This window comes from Zingiber officinale, chromosome 9A (assembly GCF_018446385.1).
Source record: "Zingiber officinale cultivar Zhangliang chromosome 9A, Zo_v1.1, whole genome shotgun sequence".
Classification (NCBI taxonomy): domain Eukaryota; kingdom Viridiplantae; phylum Streptophyta; class Magnoliopsida; order Zingiberales; family Zingiberaceae; genus Zingiber; species Zingiber officinale.
In genome coordinates, this window is record NC_056002.1 from 58,372,134 (window position 1) to 58,381,311 (window position 9,178).

Here is a 9,178-nt window from a genome sequence, read left to right on the forward strand (position 1 = left end):
GTCAACCCACATAAAGCATTTGCTTCATGTACATATAAGATTACAGTTATACTGGATAAGCATTTGCTTTTGTGTGAGAGGTATACTTGTATCACGGGTATACTTGTCGATATTATTGTTTGTTGGTTTCAGAATTAGGAGAATATATATATATATATATATATATATATATATATATATATATATATATATATATATATATATATATATATATATATATAAAAGATGATATGATTAGGAGCCAAGACCACAGGATGGTCAGAAGTCAAGCTTACGTGGAGGTCAGAAGTCCAGCCTCCGTGACTGGTCAGAAGTCAAGCTTACGTGGGGGTCAGAAATCAAGTTTACGTGGCCAGGGTCAAAGTCTCAGCTGACGGGGCGGTCAAAGGAGAGGATCACAAGTTGAACAAGAACCAGCCTCGATAGTGATTAAGAACTGGGCCCACAGGTCAGGTACAATTGAGGAATGAGCCCACAAACCACGCAAAGGCTAGGCAAACAAGGTCTCTGAAGTAGGTCAGGATACAGACTTGACGTACAGGTCGGGACGTACAAGCCATGGATAACAGTAGACAAATGCAGGTCGAGATACAGATCTGGCATATAGGTCGAGACGTACAAGTCATCGATAACAGTAGACAAATGAAGGTCGGGAAACAGACCGGTCGTGCAGGTCAGAATGTACGAACCATGGATAACATTAGACAAATGTAGGTCGGGAAACAGACCAGTCGTGCAAGTCGGGACGTACAAGCCATGGATAACAATAGACAAATGTAGGTCGGGAAACAGATCAGTCGTGTAGGTCGGAATGTATAAGCCATGGATAACAGTAGACAAATGCAGGTCGGGAAACAGACCGGTCGTGCAGGTCGGAACATACAATCCATGGATAACAATAGACAAATGCAGGTCGGGAAACAAATCAGTTGTGCAGGTCGAAACGTACATGCCATGGATAACAGCGGACATAAGTAGGTCGGGAAACAGACCGGTCTAGCAAGTCGGAACGTACATGCCATGGATAACAGCGGACATAAGCAAGTCGAGGAATAGACCGGTCGTGCAGGTTGGAACGTACAAGCCATGGATAGCAGTGGATCGAAGCAGGTCAGGATGCAGACCTAGCGTCCAGGCACTACAGGACAAACAAGTCAGGGAATCGTAATTGCTCGTCAGAGAATGTCAGAGAATAATCAGTGTGTCAGGGAATATGTTAACAGTCGAGGCTCATTCCCCCTTTGATTTTGTCACCAGCCTATCAGGAGAGGCCATGTGTCATTCACCGCTAGACAAAGCCTGACAGCCGACATTCCCTGACACCCGCCAGGTCCCAAAAACATCCGTTGCAGTATAAAAAGGGATGCTTTGTCCCTTATGAGGTACGCTCACTCATCATTTCTCACTAGTCTTTACTTTTCATCCTTTCTCTGTGTTTTCTGAGGGAAAAGTACCTGACTTGAGCGTCGGAGGGCCTGACCAGGGGACTTTTTCCCTGATTTCTGGTCTCTAACGACTCATGGGCTCGTCTGAGTGTGCGCAGAGCCGCAGTGTCATCGTCCTGGTCACTTCCTTCGTCAGCCGCCCGTGCAAACCTTTCCAAGGGGTACCAGGTAGACCCGACGCCGCGACGACTTTTCGTCAACTTCCAGTACACCAAGGCCCGCCTTCATCCGACTCAGCTTCCGGACGGGATCAAATTTGGCATCGTCTGTGGGAACAGAACAACCTGTTCCGGAACGTGAAGATGGAGGAGTCTAGCCGCATCAATGTCACCATGACCGCCGGAGAATACGAACTCTTCAAGGAAGCCAAGAGGCGAGCGACCTCCGAGAAACAAGCGACTGTTTCGCGACCACGCCAAGCTCCTATTGAAGCTTCCAAAGAACTCGTCCCTGTTTCGGATCGGGGCTCTAAGAGAAAACAACCTGAGGGGTTTCCTCAAGTTCCTTATCATGAGCCTGACATGGGGTATTATCAGTCAGGACCCCATGGCCTCAGTCTTAAGAAAGAACAGCCTCAGGCCTCCATGGCTGAGAGTTCCTTGCCTCGAGACTGGAAGAAAGGGAAGGCCCTTATCGTACCAGAGGTATTCCCGGAAGATTCGGACGAGAGAGTATCATTCTCGGCTAGGATTTTAAATGAGAGATTGCCTAAGGGCTACAGGACCCCGTCAATCGGAGAGTATGACGGGAGCAAAGACCCGGAAGAGCATTTATGTAAGTTTAAAAATGCAGCCCTGTTGCACCAATACAGTGATGCTATCAAGTGTCGAGTTTTCTTGAATACTCTAGCTGGTTCGACACTAAAATGGTTTGATGGATTACCACAAGAATCCATCACCTGTTTCTTGGACTTCAAGACGGTCTTCCTTCGCCGTTTTACCAGCAGTAAAAAATATCAGAAGACAGATCACTATCTTTTTTCTCTTAAGCAAGGGTCAACTGAGCCCTTAAGAAGTTATATCAACCGCTTCAATCAAGTGGCCCAGGATGTCCCCACTGCCACTTCGGAGATTCTAATGAGCGTCTTCTCTCATGGATTAGGAGAGGGAGAATTCTTCAAAGATCTCATCAAAAATCTCGCTCGGAATTTTGATGAGATGGTGGAAAAAGCTACCTGCTACATCAAAGTAGAAGAAGCACAGGCGGTCCGGAGGAAAGCCAAAAGACCACCTCCCTCTACCAATAAGCCAGAAAGAAGGGTGCCTCAACCACCTCCTCAACCTCTGTCGCGCGCTCGGGAAACTAGACCTACCTTCCATCCCGGGTCGGAGGTCGGGCCAGCCCCCCGAGTCGCAGCCGTGCATGCTCCCTGCCCTGGACCATGGAACACTTGGTATTGCACTTATCATTGGTCTCGTACACATGATACTAATCATTGTTTCCAGTTCGCTCGAGATTCCAAAAGGGCTGCCGAGTTAGGTTTACCGCCGCCCGAGCTAGCCCCTCAAGTAATCAAGATGATGGAAGAGCAGCAAGCCACGACTGGACAAACCGGGCAACCCCGCCTCGACCTAGCAGGACCCAGTACTCATCAACCCGATCGGGGGAAAGAGCCAGAAGGAGCTCGGGAAGCCGAGAATAGAGGCAATGCCGCTGTCCGAGAGATTGGCATGATCTCTGGAGGGTCAACTGATGAAGATTTAGGAAGAGCACGCAAGTCACATGTGTGTCGCTTGGAGGTTCACACTGTCGGATGCAGCCAGGAGCAGGCTTTTGGCTCTGTTGTCAGCTTCGGGCCAGCAGATCTGGAGGGTCTAGAGTTGCCTCATGATGATGCCCTTATCATCAAAGCCATCATCGCCAATAGCCGAGTGGCTCGGGTTTTCGTTGACACTGGGAGCTCGGTCAATATTCTATTCAGAACTGCCTTCGAGGAGATGTAGATTGATACCATGGAACTTCAGCCCGTGGCTACGTCTCTATATGGACTCACAGGCAATGAGGTGAAACCAATGAGTCAGATTAAACTGGCCATATCTCTGGGCACCGAGCCGTTGGTGCGCACAAGGAGGAGCACTTTTATAGTGGTGGACTCCCCCTCCTCTTATAATGTCATTTTGGGAAGGCCCGCTCTGCACGAATTTAGGGCTGCTGTTTCAACCTTCCATCAGAAAATCAAATTTCCCGTGGGCGAGCAGGTTGGGGAAGTTAAAGGAGAGCAGAGGGTCTCTCGTCGATGCTATATTGATATGGTCCGGGTGGAGGTTCGGGAAAATCAAAGGACGCAAGATGGGGGTGTCCATGCTGTTCAAGAAGAGCCTTTGCTTATGGCTGAAGAACCCATCCCTTGAGAAGAGGTGCAATTATATGCCGAACGCCCAGAAAGTGTAACTCGCTTGGCGAGTGATCTGCCTCCTCTTCTCAAGGAAGAGTTAGTGCAGTGCTTGATCCGTAACCGAGACGTCTTTGCCTGGTCTACAGAGGAGTTACTTGGGATCAAGCCGAAAGTAGTCGAACATAAGTTACATTTACTACCAGACTCCAGACCTGTCAAGCAAAAGAAAAGGAATTTCTCAGCCGACTAGAACAAAATAATCAGAGCTGAGGTGGATCAACTCAGGAAGGCAGGCCATGTTCGAGAAGTGCAATTCCCGTCTTGGCTCTCTAATGTGGTTTTAGTAAAGAAGCCCAACAATAAGTGGAGGGTGTGCATAGACTTCCGAGACCTCAACCGAGCTAGTCCCAAGGATTGCTATCCTTTGCCCCGGATTAATCAGATGGTGGACTCAACTACCGGTTGCGAGAGAATCTGCATGCTGGATGTCTACCAGGGGTACCATCAGATACCTTTAGTGGTGGAAGACCAAGAAAAGGTTAGCTTCATTACAGCTGATGGTACCTTCTGTTATACTGTTATGCCCTTCGGTCTTAGGAACGCAGGAGCCACATACCAAAGGATGATGGACAAGATCTTCTGGGAGCAGATCGAGCGCAACGTGGAGGTTTATGTGGACGATATACTTATTAAGTCTCCATTAGTCGTAAACCTGATCAAGGATGTAGAAGAAACTTGCAGGACTCTCCGGCAATATGGACTGAAGCTGAATCCCTTGAAATGCTTGTTTGGGGCTAAGGGAGGAAAATTCTTGGGCTACTTGGTGACAAAGCGGGGAATAGAAGCTAATCCGGAGAAGGTTCAGGCACTACGTGATATGCAAGCTCCCCATAATTTGAAGGAAACACAGAAGCTAGTCGGCAGAATAACGACCCTGTCAAGATTCATTTCCAAATCTGCAGATCAAGCTACTCCTTTCTTCAAGGTGCTTAGGAAGGCCTCCAAGTTCCAATGGGATGAAGAATGTACCTGAGCTTTTGAGGAGCTGAAGAGGTATTTGGAGGCTCTACCATCTCTATTCAAACCAGTTGTTGGAGAACCATTATGGGTCTACTTATCTGCCACCCCCGAGGCCATAGGGGTTGTGCTTGTTAAGGAACATGACAATGTACAACGGCCAGTGTATTTCTTTAGTCATCTATTAAAAGAGGTCGAGTCTCGATACACGGCCCTCGAGAAGTTAGTTTATGGATTGGTCCTTATGGCTCAGCGGTTAAGACCTTACTTCTTAGCACATCCTATCACAGTCCTGACCAACAGCACCATGGGAAGAGCCCTGACTAATGTAGAAGTTGCAGGTCGGCTTATCAAGTGGGCGACGGAGTTAGGGGAATACGACATACAATACCAGCCGCACACAGTCATTAAGGCACAGGCCTTAGCAGATTTCTTAATAGAAATCCATCATACCAACTCTGAAGAAACCTGGAAAGTCTATGTGGACGGATCAACAACTCATCAAGGAAGCAGGGTTGGGGTCTTATTGATATCTCCCTAAGGGGATATACTCCAATTGGCGGTCCGATTGAATTTTCGAGCCACCAACAATGAGGCAAAATATTAGGCTTTGTTGGTAGGACTGCAAGCAGCCCGCCACGTAGGGGCAGCCCGGATAATCATTTATTCAGATTCCCAGCTAGTCACTCAGCAAGTAGCCGGCAACTTTATGATAAATTGTGATAAATTACAAGTATACTGGGAAGCTTATGAGAAGATGAAAGAGGAATTTACAGAAATCTCAGTAACCAAGATCCCCCGGGCGGAGAATGAGAAGACAGATGAGCTAGCAAAGATGGTCAGTTCCTTAACCACTTGGGTATTGGCCCGGTCAATGGCACAAACCTTCCTTATAGCTTAGATAGATTTGCAAAACAATAGGGAAGCAACTATTGATTGGCGGGCACCTATGATCAACTATCTTAGGCAAGGTATTTTACCGGTTGACCCAGAAGAATCACGACTGGTCAGGAAGCAGGTCCATGCTTATGTCATGATCGGGGATCAGCTCTACAAGAGGTTCTTCTCTAGACCCTTACTCAAATGCTTGGATATGGAGAGGTCGGGCAGGCCTCTCGAGAAATACATTTGGGATGCTGTGGCAGTCATGTAGGCGGTCGGACATTATCTCGCAAGGTACTCCTGGCCGGGTATTTCTGGCCTACTTTACAGAGGGATGCTCACAAGCTGGTAAATGCTTGTCTGTCCTGCCAGAAACACAAAATTTAACACATCGACCAATGGCTCTGTTGAGAACATATATAGTCTCATGTCCTTTTAATCAGTGGAGCATGGATATTGTGGGACAATTTCCGATGGCTCCGAGTCAAAGACATTTCTTATTGGTGACGGTGGATTATTTTTCTAAGTGGGTGGAAGCAAAGGCCTTGGCAAGGATCACAGAAGATGTCGTCATCCAATTTCTATGGAAGAACATTTTTTGCAGGTTTGGTATTCCACACAAACTAGTGTAAGACAACGGAAGGCAATTTCAAGGGCAAAAAATCCAGGCTTGGTGCAAGGGGTTTGGCATAACGCAGGCCTTCACTTCAGTGGCATACTCACAAAGCAATGGTCAGACTGAGGTAGTCAACCGAGAAATAGTACGAGGTCTGAAGGTTAAGCTGGATCATGTGGGAGGTAACTGGGTGGAGGAGTTGTCAAGCATCCTATGGGCTTATCGTATGACACCTCGAGAAAGTACCAGTCTAACACCATTCCATCTGGTTTATGGAAACGAAGCGGTAGTACCCATAGAAATCGGAGTGCCATCGGTCAGGAGGACATTATATGATGAACGAAACGCAGAACGACGGTTGGCTGAACTGGATCTCATTAGTGAAACCCGGGACAGGATGGCAGATCGGCTGGAGGCCTATCAACAAAGAATGAGGCAAAACTATAACAGAAGAGTGATTCCTCGATTCTTTGGAGAGGGAGATCTGGTTTGGAAACAAATTAAGCCTGTGGGAGATGTGGCCAAGTTAGCACCGCAATGGGATGGGCCTTACAAAATTATCAAGAAATTGTCGTCTGGAGCTTATTATTTGCAGGATAATCAGGGCAAAAGGTTAGATCGACCTTAGAGTGCTAACTACTTGCGGCCTTACCGAGTTTAAAGAGTCATATAAAGAAAAAGAAGTTAGGCTGACAAATGTTTGGTAGGTCGGGATAACAGGCCGGGGTTAAAAGTAGACCGGATAGGGCGGTACGAGGATATGTGAAAGCAAAAATTGTATATCCTACTATTTCTTTTGACAGACAAAGAGATTTTAGCAAAATAAGCCTTGAAGTGCAAATGGATGTGCATTAAGAAAAGAAATAAAGTTTCATAGGAAGCCTTTAAAGTTACATTAAGTACAGGCAGTGAATAAGAATCATTTGAAAGGAGCAAAAATGTTATCCGGGATCTCTTTAAGGATCCGATCAACATCTAAAAACTCAGCAGGAGGGGCTGATTTTAAGTAGCCCTATTCGTAAAGTTGTCGTAAGCCCCGACCGCACCATATACAACAGATGTGGAGAAACGTTGTCCTGCTTGTGTACAAAACTCTGGAGAACGCAGGTACAGGTCGCGACTCTGTTTACAGCGATCATTCTCCCCTTCCTTATAAACTGTCAGGGTTGTAGATACTCCTTCAGCAGTAGCTCGGGCCTGGGCCAGTTCAGTCCGGGCTGCCAGAAGTTCTGCCCTATGAGACGCTAATTGAGTCGCCTGGGATTTTAATTTCTTGTCTTGCTCCTGTGCTAAAGTTTCGACAGCTCTCAGCTTCTGGGTCAATTAATCAATAGCTCGCTGATGCTCTAAAGCTTGTTGGTCCATGCGTTGCTGGTGCACAACATCAACCTAGCTTTTTTCTTCTTGAAGATCCTTAAGCTTGTGGTTAGTGTGAGCCAGGGATACTTCCAGATGGTTCTTCCTTTTGGTTAGATTCTTTATTTCGTCTCTCAAGGCATGACTAGCCTGCGCCGGGTTAGTTAATTGAAGCTCTAGTTCAATTACCATGTCCCACAGCACCTTATTTTGATGATGAACAGCATGGAAGGACTGGTTTATTATCAGGGACTCTATACAGGCCTGGGACGTAAAGGAAACGTCGGATAAGAAGGGGGAGGATAATAGCTGTGGTAATTAATCATAGAAGTTTACCTTGATATACAGCTCAGAGAATCTATCCATCTGGGCAAGGGGGTGGCAAGAGTTCCATCTGATACATGTTTTCTTCCCATAAGGTGGCCAAACGACCTTTCATTGTTAAGGAGCTGGTGGGAACATCTTGTCGTGATTGTAGCTCAACTTCAGAAGGAGAAGTGGTACGATAATAGAGAGGAACAGATGGTGGTGGTTGGGAAGGCCCAGCAGCGAAGCTAGAAGGCCCAGCAGCTGACCTAGAGGGAGCTGAGGGGGCACCTGAGAAGGTTCTGGCAGTGAAGTAGCTGGTGAAGGGTGATGCGAGGGACCAGCCTCAATACTCTGATGTTGTTGCGAAGTGGAAGGTTGAGCTAACGGAGGCTCAACCTGAACCTCGGGCGGAGCAGGGGAAACATCTGCTTAGCTCGGGACAGGAGTCGGGATTGTAACAGGAGGCAGAGGAGGAACAGCGGAAAAACCCGAATCTTGGCTAAGATCGGGGTCTCTACGGTGAAGTCTTTGAGCCAAGGGCTGATCGTCCGAGTCATAATCTTCTGAAGGTAGCCGAACCCTGCGTCGAGAAGAAGAAGGGGCATCCCGACCCGAGCGATCATTTACAGAACGGGCCTGACGAGCTGCCTGAGAATCTTCTCTGAAGGCAGGGCTGACATAGGGGGCGTTGGCTGATCTGCGACCACGTCCACGACCAGGGCTATAGGTTGGTCGGAGAGGATCAATTGACTGAAGGGGCATCGGGGTTAAGGGCAGAGCAGTAGGCGGGGCCCAGGGACGAACAGGGGCGGCAGACCGAGATGGGCGTGCAGTCCTGGGATGAGTGGGATGAGCAAAGGAAGCAGGTCGAACAGTAGATGAGGCTTGGCGAGGAAGACGAGGTCGAGGATTTGTAGGGGAAGCCACACCGACAGAGGTCGAAGACGAGTAGGGGAGCGATCTTCTTTCTAAAATAATTCGACCGCGCCTCATTATCTCCATGTCACTTATAGAAAGAGGTTGAACTTCTGAAGCACGGGTTAAGACCTCAGCTGTACAAGATAGAGTAGGAGGTCAGCTATGGTAAGAAAAATAAAGTGCATAAAGTTATAAGAGAACTGAAAGAGAAGCTTACCCAGTGAATGAGGTGTTTCAGGAGTAAGATAGTTCAGACGGAAATAAGATAGCAACTCCTCAGACAATAGGCGTGTTAGGTTC